This window comes from Gavialis gangeticus, unplaced genomic scaffold, assembly GCF_001723915.1.
Source record: "Gavialis gangeticus isolate Ggan-Ray unplaced genomic scaffold, GavGan_comp1, whole genome shotgun sequence".
In the NCBI taxonomy this organism is placed as follows: domain Eukaryota; kingdom Metazoa; phylum Chordata; order Crocodylia; family Gavialidae; genus Gavialis; species Gavialis gangeticus.
In genome coordinates, this window is record NW_017729004.1 from 40221484 (window position 1) to 40239234 (window position 17751).

At 48.2% G+C, this 17751-nt stretch overlaps 1 protein-coding gene across 14 annotated transcripts in view; it reads right to left on the minus strand.

The window, feature by feature from the left end:
- Positions 1-17751, minus strand: part of KIAA1217 (KIAA1217 ortholog) — a 423945-nt gene that overhangs the window by 102493 nt on the left and 303701 nt on the right. The window contains exon 1 of one of the 14 annotated variants that reach the window (XM_019508290.1): positions 14418-14641. The exons of the other annotated variants lie outside the window; for them this stretch is intronic. The gene's annotated coding sequence lies outside the window, so the exon portion shown is untranslated. Of the gene's footprint in view, positions 1-14417; positions 14642-17751 lie in introns of those variants that run through there. 14 annotated transcript variants of the gene reach the window in all.

Genomic DNA, 17751 nt, shown 5'->3' on the forward strand with positions numbered 1-17751 from the left:
AATTTCAGGTCAACCCCATACCACAACACTGTGCAATTCCCATGGGTTTCCAGAAAAAAAAAGTCACCACCAAACCAGCATTATTGATCTATCTTAACTGATTCTGAAACATGGCCAAAACTCTTTGTTACATCATTACCAGGGACCCTAGTTTTCTGTTTTAAAAAAGTAAATTCTCTGATTATCACCCCCCCACACACACACACAAATTCCCTGATTAAAAAACCCAAAATCCATGTTTTTCCACAATTAAAATGAAATGCCATTCTATATATATAGGTATCATTTCAACACAATGTCTTATCAATATATTCACAATTTTAAAATAATTTGGAAGCTTAGAAGTGCCTCAATCACTATAATAAAATAAATTCTAAATTCCTATAAAATTTTGGCATTTCATTTTGGGTTCTTTATCAGAGATCTCCCTGCATCCTTCACTTACTAGGATGTGGGTCCAGGTGCAGCTGTCCCCCACACTGCTTTGTGGCATGGACAGCCCTGATATGCCAGTGCCCTGCCCATACCATTGCCCCTTACTCCCACCCCACAGCCCCCTGGCCCTGCTGGTGGCTCTCACTCCTGACCCACAGCCCTGTAGCCCTCCTGGAGGGGGCACCCAGCTGCCAGGGCTACAGGGCCAGGGACCTGGGCCCACAGTCCCTTGCCCTCTCCAGCAGTGCCTGAGCCCTGGCTGCTGCCTGCAGGAGGTGGTGGCTGCTGCGGCTGGAGCAGAGCGCAGAGCCCAGCTCCTGCTCCCCAACAGGCAGCATGCCTGGAGTGAAGCCCATGTAGGAGGGGTGGATGTGGGCTGCCCGCTGTAGGCACAGTGTTCTCTACCTTGTTGCCCTCACCTTGGGGGCCTCTGCAGCCCAGCGGGTAGGGCCCAGAGCAGCAGGGCAGAGGGGGTACAGAGGCTCATGCCGTCACCGGGAACCCTACGCTGCCATGGCAAGGTATTTCTTATCCCCCTGGCACCAGCAGGGAGAGCAACTCCATGCTGCCTTCCTTGCTGCTGCTGGGTGGGCAAGGGGCACCTTGCCATGGTGGCACAGGGTTCCTGGAGATGGCCATAAGCCTCCCCACCCCATTCGGCTCTGCTGCACCGGGTCCTGCCTGCTAGGCTGTGGAGGCCCCCGGTGGAACATCAGAGCGGGGAGCCCTGAGCCTGTAGTGGGCAGCCCACATCAGCCCTCCACTCCATGCACAAATCTGGGGGGCACATGCCCACATACCCTCCTAGGAGTGCACGCAGTGGCAGCAAGCGAGCCCCTCTGCCACTCCCCAGATGAGTCATCCACAGCTCCGTCCTGCTCCCTACCCATGCTCCAGCTGTGCATTCCCACCCTGGCCCTGGGGTCCTAAGCCCCACACATTGCCCCGGCTGGCCCCCAACCCCAGCCTCAGCCTTGCCCAACTCCCTCCCTCACTATGGGGGCCTCAATCCCTCTCCAGCTAAGACCTACCTGCAGGGAGTTGCAGGGACTGCTCTCCATTCTCCCTGGCTACCACATGCATGTGTGTGCACACACATGCATGTAGCACCCCCTGCCCGATCACCCTCCTCCCACTCCCCCCAGCCCGCTGCAGGAACTCTGCCAGCCTGCAAGGGGAAACCCACCATTTCCCATATTTTTCTCCATAAAAGAAGAAAAATCTGCATTTTTCTCTGTAAAGGAAGACAATCTGTTATTTAATGCTTTTTTCAGTGATGAAAGGAAAACCAGGATCCCTAATCATTACACACTGTCTTTTTGAAATCCTCATCCATTATTTTTTTCTGTTGACCAGATCTATAGCACTCACAATGTGCTCCTCCTTTTCCTTCCCCACCCACAAGCTGTTCTATTGTTAAGGAAATTCCCATGGCTATCTATACAGAATGATTAACCCATCACCACAGCCTCCACATCTGAATATTACAAGCGACTCTTGTTAGTTCTGAAGGCCAGAGATTTGCAATGGCAGGAATCAGCAAGACGACAGGAGGGAACATGGTGGGTAGCCAAAAAAAATAAATTGTACAGGGATAGGATATTAAACAAAAAAGACAAGGTAGGGCTGGGAAGCACCTTAGAGACAAATTAGTTCAGAGAGGCATGAGATTTCATAGGCAACAACATACTTCGTCAGACACTAGGAGTGGCCTGAAGAAGGGAAGAATATGAACTGTGCATTGTATAATGGATTAGTATAATTTGTAGTTTTAAATAAAAACACTGTGCAACACAATTTAATACCACCCCCCTCAGCTGAAAACAGTAGCTGAAAAGGAAAAAAAAAAACAAATCAGCAGACATTCAACAAATGCAGTTGGTTTTTCTGCTTTGAAAGATAGGCATATGTTTAATGGCCTGATCTAAAACCCATTGAAATCAATTACAAAACTACTATTGACCTCACTGAGCTTTGGATTAGCCCTCCCTCCCCCTGAGCAGGTATAACACATGGCAATAGGTTTCTGCTACTGTGGAAACAGAACTCAGACCAAGGTCTGTAACTTTCACATACAATAATACCAGTAACTTTTCAAGCTACAACAACATGAATGCTGAGATTTACCTGGGTGCTGGGAGAAATGTAGTAACATTACAGAAAAGAGAAAAGTTTTGATGGGAAATTTAAAAAGCTCAAAATTACAAGTGACAGGTTTAAAAATCTGCAATTCAGTGGGGGTGAACCTTTTCGGCAGGCATACCACAAATTAGTCCTGAGCCTTCCCCGAGGACCACTCTGATGTCCTTCCCCTGCCTGATATGCTGCTCCAATGTCTGCTCCCTGCCCTGTGCTACCTCACCACCTGCTATTCTGCTTTCCACTGCTTGTCCTATTTGCTGCTGTGCTGTCTGTCCCCTCCCTGATCTGCCATGTGCCACATGCAGAGACTGCCCATGCTACACCGCTTCCAAAATCAATGCAATCTGTGCTGAGTCACCACTCACTGCTATGAGGCAGAAGACTCCTCTTCTTGTATTTAGGGGCATTAAGGTGTAAATGAGGAATTCAAATGTGGAACTGGACTGCTGTTCAAATAGGACTGGCCAATGGTCAGAATCTGTCCTTTCATAGATTTCATAGACATTAGGGCTGGAAGGAACCTTGGAAGATCATTGAGTCCAGCCCCCCGCCCAAAGGGCAGGAAGCCAGCAGGGGTCATAGGATCCCAGCAAGATAGAAATCCAACTGTCTCTTGAAGGTGTTCAAGGTAGGTGCTTGAACCACCTCTGGTGGCAGTCTATTCCAGACCTTGAGGGATCGGACAGTAAAGAAGTTCTTTCTTATGTTCAGCCTGAAACAGTCACAGAGGATTTTGTGACCGTTCGATCTTGTCATCCCTTGGGGCGCTCTGGTGAACAGGCATTCCCCCAGATCCTGATGAGCACCCCTGATAAACTTGTAGGTGGCCACCAGATCACCCCTGAGCTTGTGCTTTTCCAGACTGAAGAGTCCCATAGCTCTCAGCCTCTTGTCATAAGGTCTGTTTTCCTGACCTCTGATCATGTGCATGGCTCTCCTCTGTACCCTCTCAAGCTTCTCCACATCCTTTTTGAATTGTGGAGCCCAAAACTGGATGCAGTACTCCAGCTGTGGCCTCACAATAGGACAACAGGAGAATGACATCCTGGGATTTGCTTGAGAAACATCTATGGATGCAAGCCAGCATTTTGCATGCTTTATTAGCTGCAGCATCACACTGAAGGCTCATGTTCATCTTGTGGTCAATCATGACCCCCGAGTCCCTTTCGTCCAAAGTGCTAGCCAGTGTAGCATTGCTGAGCCTACAAGCATGCTGTGGGTTTTTCCTCCCAAGGTGGAGAACCTTGCATTTTTTGGTGTTAAACACCATCAGGTTCTCATCTGCCCATTTCTTGAGCCTGTTGAGGTCAACCTGGATTGCCCTCCTGTCCTCAGGTGTGGATGCTTTACCCCATAGTTTGGTGTTGTTGGCGAACTTGGCCAGTCCACTTCTGACGCCAACGTCCACATCATTGATGAAGATGTTAAATAGTATAGGCCCTAGGACAGAGCCTTGAGCGCACTGGTCACAGCACACCACGACGATTGACTTCCGTCAACCATCACCCTCTGGATCCGACCACATAGCCAATTCCCCAGCCGGTGGATTGTGGAGAAGCCGAGGCCACAGTTGCCCAGTTTTGCCAAGAGGTGATCATGGGATACCAGATTGAAGGCTTTTTTAAAGACAAGATATATGACATCAATCTCTTGCCCTTGTCCAGGTGATGGGTCACCTGGTCATAAAAGGAAATAAGATTGGTCAAGCAAGACCTACCTGCAACAAACCCATGCTGGCTATCCCTCTGGATTTTGCCATCCGCCAGTCTGTTGAGAATGGTCTCTTGGAGAATCTTTTCAAGGACCTTTCCCGGGATAGACATCAGGCTGATGGGCCTGTAGTTTGCTGGATCCATTTTCCTCCCCTTCTTGAAGATAGGCACCCACACTGGCCTTCTTCCAATCTTCAGGCACTTCACCGGAGCACCAGGAGTTCTCAAAGATCCATGCCAGGGGCTGGGCTATGATGCTTGCTATCTCCTTGAGTACGCTGGGGTGTAAGCTGTCAGGGCTGGCTGACTTGGAGGTATCCAGCCTCTCAAGGTGTTCCTTCACAAAATCACCCAGGCCTTCCCATCCCGTAATGGGCAGGGGCATCCCTTGGGACTGGTGAAAGACCAACGCAAAGTACCCATTTAGCAAGTTGGCTTTTTCATGGGCGTCGGTTGTCAGATGTCCCATCTAGTTTAGCAGGGGTCCAATGTTGCTCTTGTTTTTCCTCCGGCTCCCCACATACCTAAAAAAGGATTTTTTATTGTCCTTGATACTTGTAGCCAGTTGGAGTTCAGTTGCAGCCTTGGCTTTCCTGGTTTGGTCTCTGCAGGTCTGGACCAGAATATTCCTCCTTGGAGGTGGATCCAGTCCTCCATCCTTTGTAGGCCTTTCTTTTTAGATGCAGGAGGCCTGCTAGTTCCCTGGAGAGCTAAGGGGGCTGCTGTACCCTTTTGCACCCTTTCCTCCAAGATGGGATAGACTTTGCTTGCGCATTCAGGATCGCTCCCTTGAGGAGCAACCACTCATCCTGAACTCCCATCCTCTTTGGGCTGAGGCCCTTTAGGGCTGCACTGACAAGCCTCCTGAGCCTGTCAAAGTCAGCTCTCCTGAAGTCGAGGACTTCTATATTGCTAACTGACTTATCAGCTTTATCTTGGATGGTGAAGGTGATCAGCTCGTGGTCACTGTCACCCATCTTCCCTTCTATCGTTAGGTCGCTGATAAGATCATCCCCCATTGCCAGTACCAGGCTGAGCAGTGCTTTACTTCTCATTGGTCTGTAGACTTGTTGCGTCAGATAGAGGTCATCGATGCATGTGAGAAAACCTTGTGACCATTCGGATTTGGCCGAGTGCTCTTCCCTCAAGATTTCTGGGTAGCTAAAGTCTCCCATGACAGTAATGGACCGGGAGCGTGCAGCCTCAGCCAATTCACTGGCGAACTCCTGGTCAAGCTCTTGACCCTGGGTAGGAGGTCTGTAGTAGACTCCTACCATCATGTGCCCTGTGCCGTGTTCCCCATGGATTTTAACCCAGAGGGTCTCCAGTCATCCACCCTGGGCGCCAATGTCAGCTTGCAGGGATGCATAGCTTTTCTTGACATAGAGAGCTACACCCCTGCCGCTTTTGTCCACTCAATCTCTTCTGAACAAGATATAGCTGTCTATACCTGTGGCCCAGTCATGGGTGGAGTCCCACCAGGTCTCAGTTATCCCTATGAAATCATATTCGTTTGTGTTTAGCAGGAGGACAAGTTCCTCCTGTTTATTCCCCAAGCTCCTGGCATTCATGTACAGGCAGGCAAGTGTCCCTTTGAGAGCCCCTGCCTTGCCCACAGAGCATTCCAGGGCTGGGGCAGGGGTGAGCTCTCTTAAGTGCCTTGGCCTGCTGGCTTTGCAAGGGTTGCTCAGTGGGCCAGCAATGGCAGTAGTCCCCCCATCCCCCCGCGGGCTTAGTTTAAAGCTCGGTGGAGCAGGTCAACCAGTCTGGCTGAGAAGAGCCTCCTCCCCAATGGAGAGAGGCGGAGGCCGGCCCTTCCCAGCAGCTCACTGCCTCTCTCACCAAAGAGCAGACTGTCGTCATGGAAGCCGAAGTCTTCCTGATGACACCAGCACTGCAGTCTTTGGTTCACTACCTTGATCCTCCTCTCCCTCCACAGCCCGTAGTCCAAGACGGGGAGGATCGAAGAGAACACCACCTGTGCCCCCAACCCCTTAAGCCCCACTCCCAAATCTCTGTAGCGCATCATGACCCAGCTAGGATTGCCTGCAGGAGCTGGCAGCTTGTCAGGCTCTGCTGGGGCTGGAAGAGGTTCATACCTGTTGCAAAGCTCCAGCAAGGTGGGGACCCTGGTGCAGCGGGCCTTGGGGCCCTTGACCACCTTGGTCCACCCCCGTGGCTGGACAGAAGGGGAGGTCCCTGAGTCCTCCTTTGCCCTGGGAGGTGACCTTGGTCAACCCTCGGCCTCCAGGGGGTGAAGGGCCTGGCAGTAGGAGTCAATCTTCTATTCACAGTCCTTGATGGCATGCAGTCTCTTGACTGTGGCCTGGAGCTCCTCCAGCTTGCACGTCAGAGACCCCAGAAAGGAGCAGACCTCACAAGGGGAGGTGGCCATGCTCCTGGACCCCAGAGCCCGAAAGAGTGACAGGCAGCTTCCGCAGCTGAGAGCCAGAGGCTCCGTCTGCACGGAGCCCAGAACTGTGGGCTCTGTCTGGGTGGAGGCCTCTGAGGCGCCAGAGGGGAGACCAGAGACCCCGAGGGTACCCTTGGGGTGCGGTGTGTCCCATTGGTGTCATGCGACTGGTGGGCTGGCTACGGCTGGGACTGGCTTCCCTACGGGGGTGCACTGGCAGGGCCTCAGGCCCTCCCACTCACCCTCCTGCGCGAACTCCTGCGTTAACTCATGCGCTGGGCAGAAAAGCGCGCCTGTTTGCACAGCCTGTTCATGTGGCTCCCTGCAGGACTGAGTGAAGCAGGGGCCAGGGCAGGGCAAGACCCTCCTCGGCTCCAGCCTAGCCGCCTCCCCGCAGCTGGGCTGGGCTAGTCCGGCTGCTGCTGGGGGTCGTCCGGGGTGCTCCACAGACGTTGGGGGTCACTGGGGGGCTTTGGGGTGCAGGGATGCAGTGGGCTTTCACCCATGCATCTCACACCACTCCCACACCAAACTGAGGGTTTTTTTTTCTGTTGGCAGGCCGTTTTAAACTGTGCGCATATGCAGTGGGCCCAATGCTGTGTCCAGATCACTCCTGGGCAAGGGGGTCTCTGCCCGGGATTTGGGGGGACCCTGCCTCATTGGAGAGGGGTTGGCGAGTACCCCATCTCCTCCCTTACTCTCTCCTTGGGGGGATGGGCCAAGCAGGGGTGGGGTGCGACCCTCCTCAGCTCCAGCCTAGCTGCCTCCCTGCAGCTGGGCTGGGCTAGTCCCTCGCACCATAGGGCCCCACTTACCTCTGGACTCAGCCGCCAACAGGCTTTATTTCATATCCCTTTGTGCCAAGCACAGCCACATTTATTATTTACTGCTTCTTTGTATTTACAAGTGCACACAGAGTTCCCAGGCCAGATCAGGACCCTATTGTGCTGGGCCTGGTACAAACACGCAGAAAAAATACGTTCCCTAGGCAGAATGGTTTATAATCTAATTTAGGAGATGACTCAACCGGCGGGTGTAACAAACAGGAGGAGGGAGTGGCAGGAGACGTCAGGGAGGTCAAGGGTACCAGCAACAGGAACAAGGGAAGGGTCATGCAGACGGGTAAGTATGCAAAAGTTAATGACTGTGAGTCACACACTTATTTGTCTGAATTCTAAACTTTTTCAGCTTCTCCCTTTTCACTTCCCTGCTCTTTTCTATGCACCCAGATTCTTTGGGGATCAGAACTTTTCCTACTTTTTTACTACATAAGGTGGCCTCTTTTTTTCCTTCTCATTTGCCTTTTTTCTTTGGTGGGCTGCTTTTCTGTCCCACTCTCTTATTCATTTTTTCCTTGCCATTTTTCTTCCTTCTCCACTTACCCCAAAGCTCTATACTGCTCAGAGTAAGGGTGTATACTGGTGGCTCTGGGGTACTGGACTACATGTTCTCACAGTTAAGCCTCAGAAACAAAAGACAACCCTGGCCCAAGCCGCTACACATGATCTCCTGCCACAGGCAACTGCAGTAACAACGAGGGTCAGAAAGTTTCCCACACAGCCATGCCATCATGTGTTTTCAGCTGCAGCCACAGCAGCAGTTGCTAAGGAGTGTGGTTTTCTTCACTTCTTGTCTATGGTGTGCTTGTCCTCTGTTCTTTGGATCGTATCTTTGGAATAGGGAACCAGTTTGCCTGCAGTTCATTTGGAAAATGAGATGTAAAACAAGTACCATCACAACTTCAGTGCTCCAAGGGTAGAGGAAAAAGGGCAACACCAGATGCAGTAACTTGGCACACCACGCATAGCAAAGCCCATAGCAGTATTTTTACTCCTCATTGGAAAGTCAAATTTTTCAATCACTGATTAAGCCACTAGGAATTTTAATTCAGTTGCATGGGGAACTAAAAGAAACCAGATTTACTCATGTAGCTCCCAGTTCCCCTGGTTTCTGCACAGCCTTGTGCTGTGGGAAGGGAAGCCATAAGGAGTATTTCTTCCTCCTCCTCTAGCATATGTAAGGCTCAGGCAGAATTGCCATCCCTGCACTTAGGGATCCCTAAACCCTATATCCCTGCACTTAGGGCTCCATCCCTATATAGCACCACAGGCAGAAGGAGAAAGGACAGAGGAAACCAGAGCACTGCAGACCTGGCAGGCAGTGGAGAGCAAGCCCTCCACAGTAAATGGTGTGGTGGCTGGCATGTTTTGTGCCAGGATGTGTTTCGCCTCTTACTGCTCCAATCTGTATCTAAATGGCACAAGCAGGCTCTCTGCCCTTATTTTGATTCAAGGGAATAAAAAACAAGGAGGCAATATAGAACAGTCAAATGGAACAGTAGTTACAGAAGTGGACTGAGTCCAAGCAACACTGTGGCTATTTCTATATTGACTCCTTGTTGAACCCTAACCACTGAGAAAAAAGCTCTACTCAGTCCAATTCCATATATACCCAAGTACAGCAATTAGATAGCTCAGATGGCTTAGCATGGCCCTGAGCACATGCAAGTGCCACTCACGGGCCTTTCACTTTAGGACATTTGCTCAGGACTCATCTATGCCTCTGTGCTTGGTATTTTCCAGGCTTGGCTTTTTGTGGAACAGGCATGAGTGGTTGGGGCCTGTTTCTCAGCTAGGGACAGATATTCAAAAAGCCTGAGCCTAAATTGATTCAATCTTTGCAGGTTAGTCTAACCGGGAAAGCTAAATCAGTTTGTAACTGCACAGACATCCCAGAAATGCAGGCACATGCCTGCAGTGGCTCAGGCTAGAAGCTGGGGGGCACTAGAGCAGGCCTCCCTTCCATTCCACGGTGCTGCGTTGAGGGGGTGTGGCCAGGCCCCAGCAAGATGCTGTTTAGGGTCTGCCCTCACCAGTCCAGCAGGGAATTGATAACACAGTATTTATCACCCCGTTAAGAAAACAAAAGAGGGACATTACCAGCTATGTGTTGATTCTGCCTTTGTCTCATCTGCCACAGCACAGACCATATCCAGCATGTGGTCTGCTAGCTAATACACAGACACCACTGAGCAAGGCGGGGGGTGGGGGGATGGGGGGTGGAATTCCTGCTTAGGAGGGAGTGGTGAGCGGGACGTGATGGAGAAGTCTGCAATCTCTGCTGGAGCTCCAGCCAGGGAGCAGAGGGGAGGGGTCAGCTCAGCTCTGCCCTGTCTCCCTGTCCAGTCTGGAGAGCATGCCAGGATGCTGGGGGAGTCTGGCTTAACTTAAACCAGCAAGGGGTCTAGGATAGACATTGAATAAACCGGTTTGACCCAAATCAGTTAAATCTGATACTACATTCAACAAGGTTTATCTCAAACCAGTTTCATCCATTTTCAAACTAGTTTATGTGCACTGAACATCTGTGCTGTTATACGTTTAGACCAGTGTCTGATCACTTAAACTGGTTTATGTGTAATATCTGTCCCTTGGGGGTTTATTCTTAACTAGAACTGATGAGAAAATTGCTGATGAAAGATTATTTTAAATCGGATAATACTGATTCATTGGAACTGAAAGAACTGGTAGAATCATACAGCTACCAAACCTGATTTCCTCCCAGCTTACTTGCTGGTGTTGCCAAAGAATGCAGGCTCCCCAAATTCACAGACCTAGAGCAGCCCAGGTATGCAGACTACCCTGGGGCTGGTGTTCCCAAATCTCTGCTTGTCCCCTGCTCTAAAACAGGCACTCTGAAAGGTAAGGCAATGAGTCTGAGCCTCTAGGGTAGTCCTGGCTTGCTTTCAATGTCTGCAGCTCTGAGGCAGGCCTCTCATATGGACAGGCTGGGCAAAGATATAACTCTATAAGTTCTAGGCTCCCTGCAGCAGAACCAGAAACATAGGAGCCCTTGGAGCCCCAAGTCTAATTGAGACTTAGCTCATGATTCAGGAGCAGGTGAGCTGGAAGTCCTGAGACTGAGATTCAAGGCAGGGCCCTCAGGGATTCTTACAACTACCTACTGTGAGCCAGTTGCCTCAAAAACTGTGGGAGTTCTCAGGACTGCAGGCTTTCCTCATATGAAGTCAAATGCAAAAGTCTAGGATCCAGAACTCCCTACTGCTGTCAGCCTCCCATGTCAGGTATCTTCCCAGGCTACCCAATTTCTTCAGCCAGCTGGCTCAAGAATCTGAAAGTCATGGGGTCTCCTGCCTCAGGGCAGGGCTGTCCTAGAGCCAGAGGTCATGGAAGATCTATGAACTGTGGAGTAAAACCAACCTGGTTCTCAAAAAAGTGGTATCAAACAGAAGACTCCTGTCAGCTTAATTCAGCAGCTTTATACAATCATAGAGAAGCAGGGCTCGAAAGGACCTCCATAGGTCATGTAGTCCAACCCCCTGCCTAAGGCAGGATCATCCCTATCCAAACCATCCTATACAAATCCATTTACGGAATCAGAAATTAAGGGCTGAATGAGACTTTGAAAGATCATTGAGTCCAACCCCCTGCTCTGGGCAGGAATACTGCTGAGATCAAATGATCCCAGCAAGGTGTCTGTCCAGTCTCCTCTTGAAGACTTCCAAGGTTGGGGACTGTACCACCTCCCTGGGAAGCATATTCCAGATTCTGGTCACCCTTAACATAAATAAGTTCTTCCTTAAATCTGACCTGAAACCAACCTGCAAGACTTTATGGCCATTGTTCTTGTCCTCCCCTGCGGCACCATAATGAACATTTTTTCTCCCAGCTCCTGATCTCCACCGCTTACATACTTATAGATGGCCACCAAGTCTCCCCTCAGTCTTCTCTTCCCCATGCTGAACAGTCCCAGATCCCTTAAGTATTTACTTATAAAGTTTGTCCTCCAGGCCCTTAATCCTTCTTGTGGCCCTTCTCTGGACCCTTTCAAGATTCCCCACGTCTTTTTTGAAGTGCGACACCCAGAACTAGACACAATACTCCAGCTGGGGTCTTAACCAGTGCCAAGTAGATAGAAAGTATGACTTCCTTAGCCCTATTCACAACACATCCGCTAAGGCATCCCAGTATGCTATGCATTATTGTCTGCAGCATCGCACTGGTGGCCCATGTTCATCCTGTGATCAGCCATAGCCTCAAGGTCCCTTTTAGCCATCGTACTGGCCAGGACATCTGCTAACCAATATTCATGTAGCTGGTTACTCCTCCCGAGATGAAGCACTCTGCATTTATCCTTATTAAACTGCATCCGGTTCTGCTCAGCCCACTTTCCCAACTTGTCCAGGTCCAGTTGGATCTGCATGCTAGCATGGCCACTTTTTCCCATAACTTAGTATTGTCCACAAACGTGGTCAGCTTTCCACGTCCTCATCTAAACTGTTGATAAAGATGTTGAACAGTAGTTCCAAGAACTGAACCCTGCAGGACACCAGTGGCCACCTCCCACCAAGACAATACAGACCAGTCCACTAACACTTTCTGGGTTCAGCCCCACAGCCAGTTCCCAAACCCACCTGAGCGTAGACTCTGCCAGCCCACAGTCCCCCAGTTGTTTGTTTGGGGTTTTCTTGTAAGACGGTCATTGTCTAATCGCTTAGCAAAACTACGAAGACAACAATTACAACACACGACTTAACACCCTAATCTGCCACAGATAAAGCAGAGGGACCATGGCAGCCAACATCCTGTCTACAAGGGTTGTTAAAATACACTTGAGAGTTCCTAGAAAAAGGGCCACTACAGAGGAAAACAGCCTCTTCCCTCCTCCCCTTCCCCCCCATCTGTATTTCTGACCATGGAGTAAAATTCCTTCTTCACTCCATATGTGGAGATCAGTTTGACCCTGAGCAGGGGAACAAGACCCACTAGCCAGGAACCTTTCGTTCAAGTCCCAGCAGGATCTTTGGCACACTCCAGTCAAAATCCCCAGCACTGGCTGCAGCCAACACCTAATGCCTATGAGGCAGGCTAAAAGTAAAGAAACAAAACCAAACCCTGACATGTAGCAGCAGGAGAGGAAAAAATTCCCTCTCAGCCCCATGCAGCAACCAGCAAAGTCCAGAAGCATGGGAAATACCCATGGTAGAACATAGGCATAGCTAAACCTAGATTAAGATTGCAAGGAGCATAATTCATTTAGGAAACATCCTGCGCTGGTGTCTGCAAAAATAAATTGTTTTCAAATTCCATTTAGTGATTTTTTTAAAGTTTTGTTCCAAAATGGACCAAACACACATCTTAGCATGTGAAAACGAATGAATTTTAGCTGCCTTTATTTGTAACATATGTTCTAGACATGTCCATGTTCTCTTCTAAATACATTTATATATAATATTTAGCATTTATATTAAACATCAAGATTCACCACTGAGGTCTCTAAAGACTTTACCTGAATGAAGCATGTGCTTTTCTATGCATTTCGATGGCTGCCTACATCTTTGGTAACTTCCCAGGTTTCACATGCATATGGTAAGATGAAAATAACATATGATATTAAAATCCAGTTTCTACAATTCACTTGTCCTCATGATAACCCCGGATTAGAACAGCCATTGGACAGACTTGGTATACTGCAAAGCACTTCCACCCAGGCTATTCATTCCATATTTCCCCCCACCTCCCCACTTCCTTTAATTACCAATTCTGCAGTCTGCCACTTCTCTCATACTCCACTTTACTGTAACTGAAGTCACCATCTGAATCCCTTGGTTTTACTACTTACAATCCTTACCTGGAACTCATTTCTGACCAGGATGTAGTGGGCATGTTAGAGGAGCCATTGGAAGCTGCTTAGCTGTACTGTGCTGTTCTTTGTTTTGGGAGATGGGTGGTGATAAACTATAGTGCTCCAAAATCATGAGTGCTAATTTCCCTTGGCAGTGGCACTGGCCATTTCATCATACTATTGTGCATCGGTGACTGATGGGGGTGCATGTGACCCCTGAGGGCCAACATTGGTGCTGTGGGTAGGGCTGGTGACAGGGTCGGCGGCTTCTGCAGGTGGCCCCTCCCCAGATTCAGCAGGCACCAGTCACTCACGCTATTGTGCACTAGTCCTCTAGATGCCATCCAGTCCCTGTGCCTGAGCAGAGATGCTTTGGGTGCCCTGTACCCATATGTAAAGGGGAGAGGGCATGAGTGTTGCCTCACAGTAAGAACAACAATGCACTTTAATGTACCATATGATTGCTTCTTGCCTGATAGCAGGGGTTGTGTGGGCAGCTCTGCTGGTGCTTTCTCCCTTTCCATATAATACAGGATCAAGCACATACTTCACATTGCTTTTCTTGATTATACACAGCCCTTTAATGTGCACCTGCACATAAGCCTAACCCTACAGCTATACAAATGTTTAACTCACAGTATTTCACATATTTGGATCACATGTTGCTTACACAAATTGAATATCCCTGTACCTTAAAGATCTTGTGGGAAAAGGTAAGGATACCTATAAATTATTACTGAAAGTAAAGTAAATTTGTAACATGCTCTGAGCTTGCCACAACATAATATCAATTTCAAAAGGGATGGCCCGATTAATTTCTAGACATGTTTTAAAAAAATGTGGTCATTAAATAAGTCCCTGCAAGTATGTGGAGTTTGGATTTTAGACTGTTCATTTTTTCAGATAATTGCTTAAAATATATGTAAGTTCTCTCTCTCTCTCTCTCTAAATCCAGGTATTTATGCCTTTAATTCTTAGACCACAGTTAAAACTAGACAACACCATGACCTAAAGTCAAATAAAAGTATCCATGCTACAGTTTGCATTCTGAAATAATTGAAGTCACTTACTTTTATTTAAGGAAATCACCTGTTTGGGTGTACAGCAGTAAGACAAACATTTGGTTCCACTTCACATAATACAGTTCTTTTCTTTTCTGTCTTGAATCTAAAACCTCAGGCGAGAATACTGCATTTTACATATCCAGCCATCTTGTAAAAGGTTTGCAACAGTAGAGCAGCTCCTCACCCTGTCTGCTTAGAGCAAGTGTAGGCCATGTGGCATTACCCAATATCCAAGTACTACTGCTTCAGTAGGCCAAAGTACTTTTGCACACGATAAGCCTGCGATTTCGCCTCCCCTTAGAAGTTAGTCATTAAATAACTTCCTTGGCATCTCACCCAGTTGCAAACTGTGCGCAACTATGTGATTCAATCGCTGAACCAATTTTAAAGAGGTACACAAAATGTACAGAAGACACTAATATTAAAGAATGAAGCACTACTAGATCTTGCACAGGGAGACAATTAATGAGAACAACAGGGGATCTCTATTAAAGTAAGCCACGTTATTTCTAATAAAAACTGAAATGAAATATACTCATTTAACCCAAAAGAGTGTCTTAAATTCCTTGTATTTCAAATGGAAAACTCAAGAAAAATTGATTTGAACAGCTTTAAAGAAGTCAACTCTGCCGTGACATTTACTGGAAGGAAATGCAAGCCTCTCTCCTAAGACACAGCACCTGAGCAGAGCAGAAGGCCGTCTATTAATTAACCAGTCCACTTAGTAGCTTTCCCAAGCTGAACTTTGGGTCCATCATAAATCAATTTCATTGCTATCTCTGTAGAACACTGCACAAGCAATTAAGATCATTTTTTAAAATAGATACAATAAAAAGGCAAATGTCAACCATTCGCATAGAATGATAATAGGGAAACTTCCTTCTCCTTTACCGCATCACCCCAAAAAACCCATTCCCCAGATAATGTAGGAAAAATTTTTAAAAATTAAAAGGTATTAAAAAATGCATTAAAAAAAAATACAGTATTTGCCAGATGGGAGAGCCAGAACCTAAACACCACAGGGATATCACACAACACAAGCACTTTGCAGCGTTGCAGTTATCTGCTGAGTGTTTGTTTTAAAAAAGTACAACCTCTGTTATTATAGCAGGAACTTGCAAGTCCGTTCAGTTAGGGGAAAAGCAAAAACTGTTGTTGATGTGGAGGGAAAGAGTCCCAGCTGTATCAAAACAGGGGAATCCGCTGGGTTAATCTCAACCCTCCCTCTTTCAAAGGAGCCAAAACACAATTAGAGGTGCAGAGGCATGGGTTTGGAGCTCAGTGGAGACATCGCCTGTGGTGGGATCCTTCTGAAGCAAAGTTGATATTATGTTTCACAGTATTTTTCCCAAAACACTTGGTAGAAATTCATTCAGTCTCTCAGCACCTTAGTGAGGGAGATAGTATAGCTCCTGCTTTACAGATGGGTAAAATCAACACAAATGGCAGTTAAGCGATATGACCAGGAGTAGTGGTAGTTACCGGAACAGAAATCGAGGCGTTCCAACTCTCCTTCTCATGCTCTAACCACTAAATAAAATGACCCTTCAACAAGCGGATGGGAAAACACTAATATAAAAGAGCTAGCTTTGGTATGTTGTGACACGCACTGCATTTTGCATATTTTTTAAAAAAATCATTGGTCTAGAGGTCGCTGTATTTCCTTGTTAAATAAAAACTGTTAAGACACAAGGCTTTTTTCCCCTAGATCAGGCGTTCTCAACCTTTTTTAGACTCAAGATATACCTCTGAAAAGGCATCCCTCTGAGAAGTCTAGCTCTTAACTTCCACTTGTTTCTTCGCTACAGAATAATAATAGGACAATTTTTCAGTTTCAAAGAACTCAGGATGACCACAACAGACCACAACGATTTTGACACTATAGGATTCCCATTTACAATTTCTGGATTTATTTTGTGAATTTTGTAGGTTGTTTTCATGCTTAAGAGTGCTAATATTGTGAGGCCCCCCTTAAAGCAGGGGTAGGCAATTATTTGAACTGCAGGGCCACTTAATAAGCCTTGGTGAGATGTTGAGGGCGGCACCCAAGATTTTTCGGAACATTTTAACAAAGTATAGTTTTAAAAAATCATATAATAATCATAAAAATTCTAGTATGAAATATTCAATAAAAACCAAACCCAGAACAGTGGGCATCTCAATGAGCTGTTATAAGTTACATTGCTAACAGATGGTCTGGCCGGAGTGTGTGCATGTGTGGGTGGGTGTGAGTGTCCATTCTGTGTGTCCTATGTAAGCCTGTCCTGTGCCCTGTGTGTGTGTCCATCCTGCTTAATCTGCATGTCTGTCCTGAGTCTGTCCCATGCTTTTCCTGTGTGTCCTGTGTCTGTCTCATGTTTTGCTTGTGTGCGTGTATCCACTCTGTGTATATATGTCCTGTGTGTCCCTCTGCTCATCCTGTATAATTTCCATGTGTCCATCCTGTGTCCTGTATCTGTCCCATATTTTTTTTTCTGTGTGCCCCTGTCTTGTGGGTCCTGTATCTGTCCTGTGGGTCCTATATGCGTCTGTCCCATGCCCTGTGCATTCTGTGTCCATCTTGTGTGTATGTGTCTGCCCTGTGTGTTAAGTGTGCACCCACCCTGCGCATCCCCCTGTGCCCTCCCTGCAGCCATGCTCTAAGGCTGCCAATGTTGCAACACCAGCGGACAATCAGTGTTCCAGGGGGAACAAAGCTAAACCCAGGCTGCAACCACCTGGTGCCAAGCAACTGGCAACACATAGCCCACCACATACAGGGGCGCAAGCCCCAGCTCTCACCTCCTCTCACACCCCTGTGCAGCCACAGCCTGGGGAGCAACCTGCCTCAGGCCCAGGGGACATGGTGAGACAGAGAGACACGGGAGCCATCAATCCCCACCGACCCCTGTTTGCTGCTGCTGCTGCTCTCTGGTTCCCTGCTCCTGCCACATGCTGCCCTGGATAAATCCCTTCACCTCCCCCTGCTCTCCTGGGGTTGTCCCCTCTGCAGGGCATTTTGGGACTTTTAAGGGGGTGGAGGCAGGCAGTGTGGCATACTTTCCTTCCCCTCCCAGGCTAGCGCAGCCCACCCCCACCTCCCAGTTCCCTCTCTGCTTCCCTTGCCTGCAAGTCCCTGGCACGGGGAGAGGGCAGAAGCCTAGCCAGGAGTCTCTAGCTTCTTGTACAGGGGTGGCTGCCTAGCCACTAGAGCTGGACCTGCTGCTGGAGCGTGCGTGTATCCACTCTGTGTATATACCTACTCTGTGTATATACCTGTGCACCTACTGCACAGGGGAGGGAGGAGGGCAGAGAGATTCTGCCTTTCAGAGGGGCAGCCACAGGCCAAATAAAATCACTT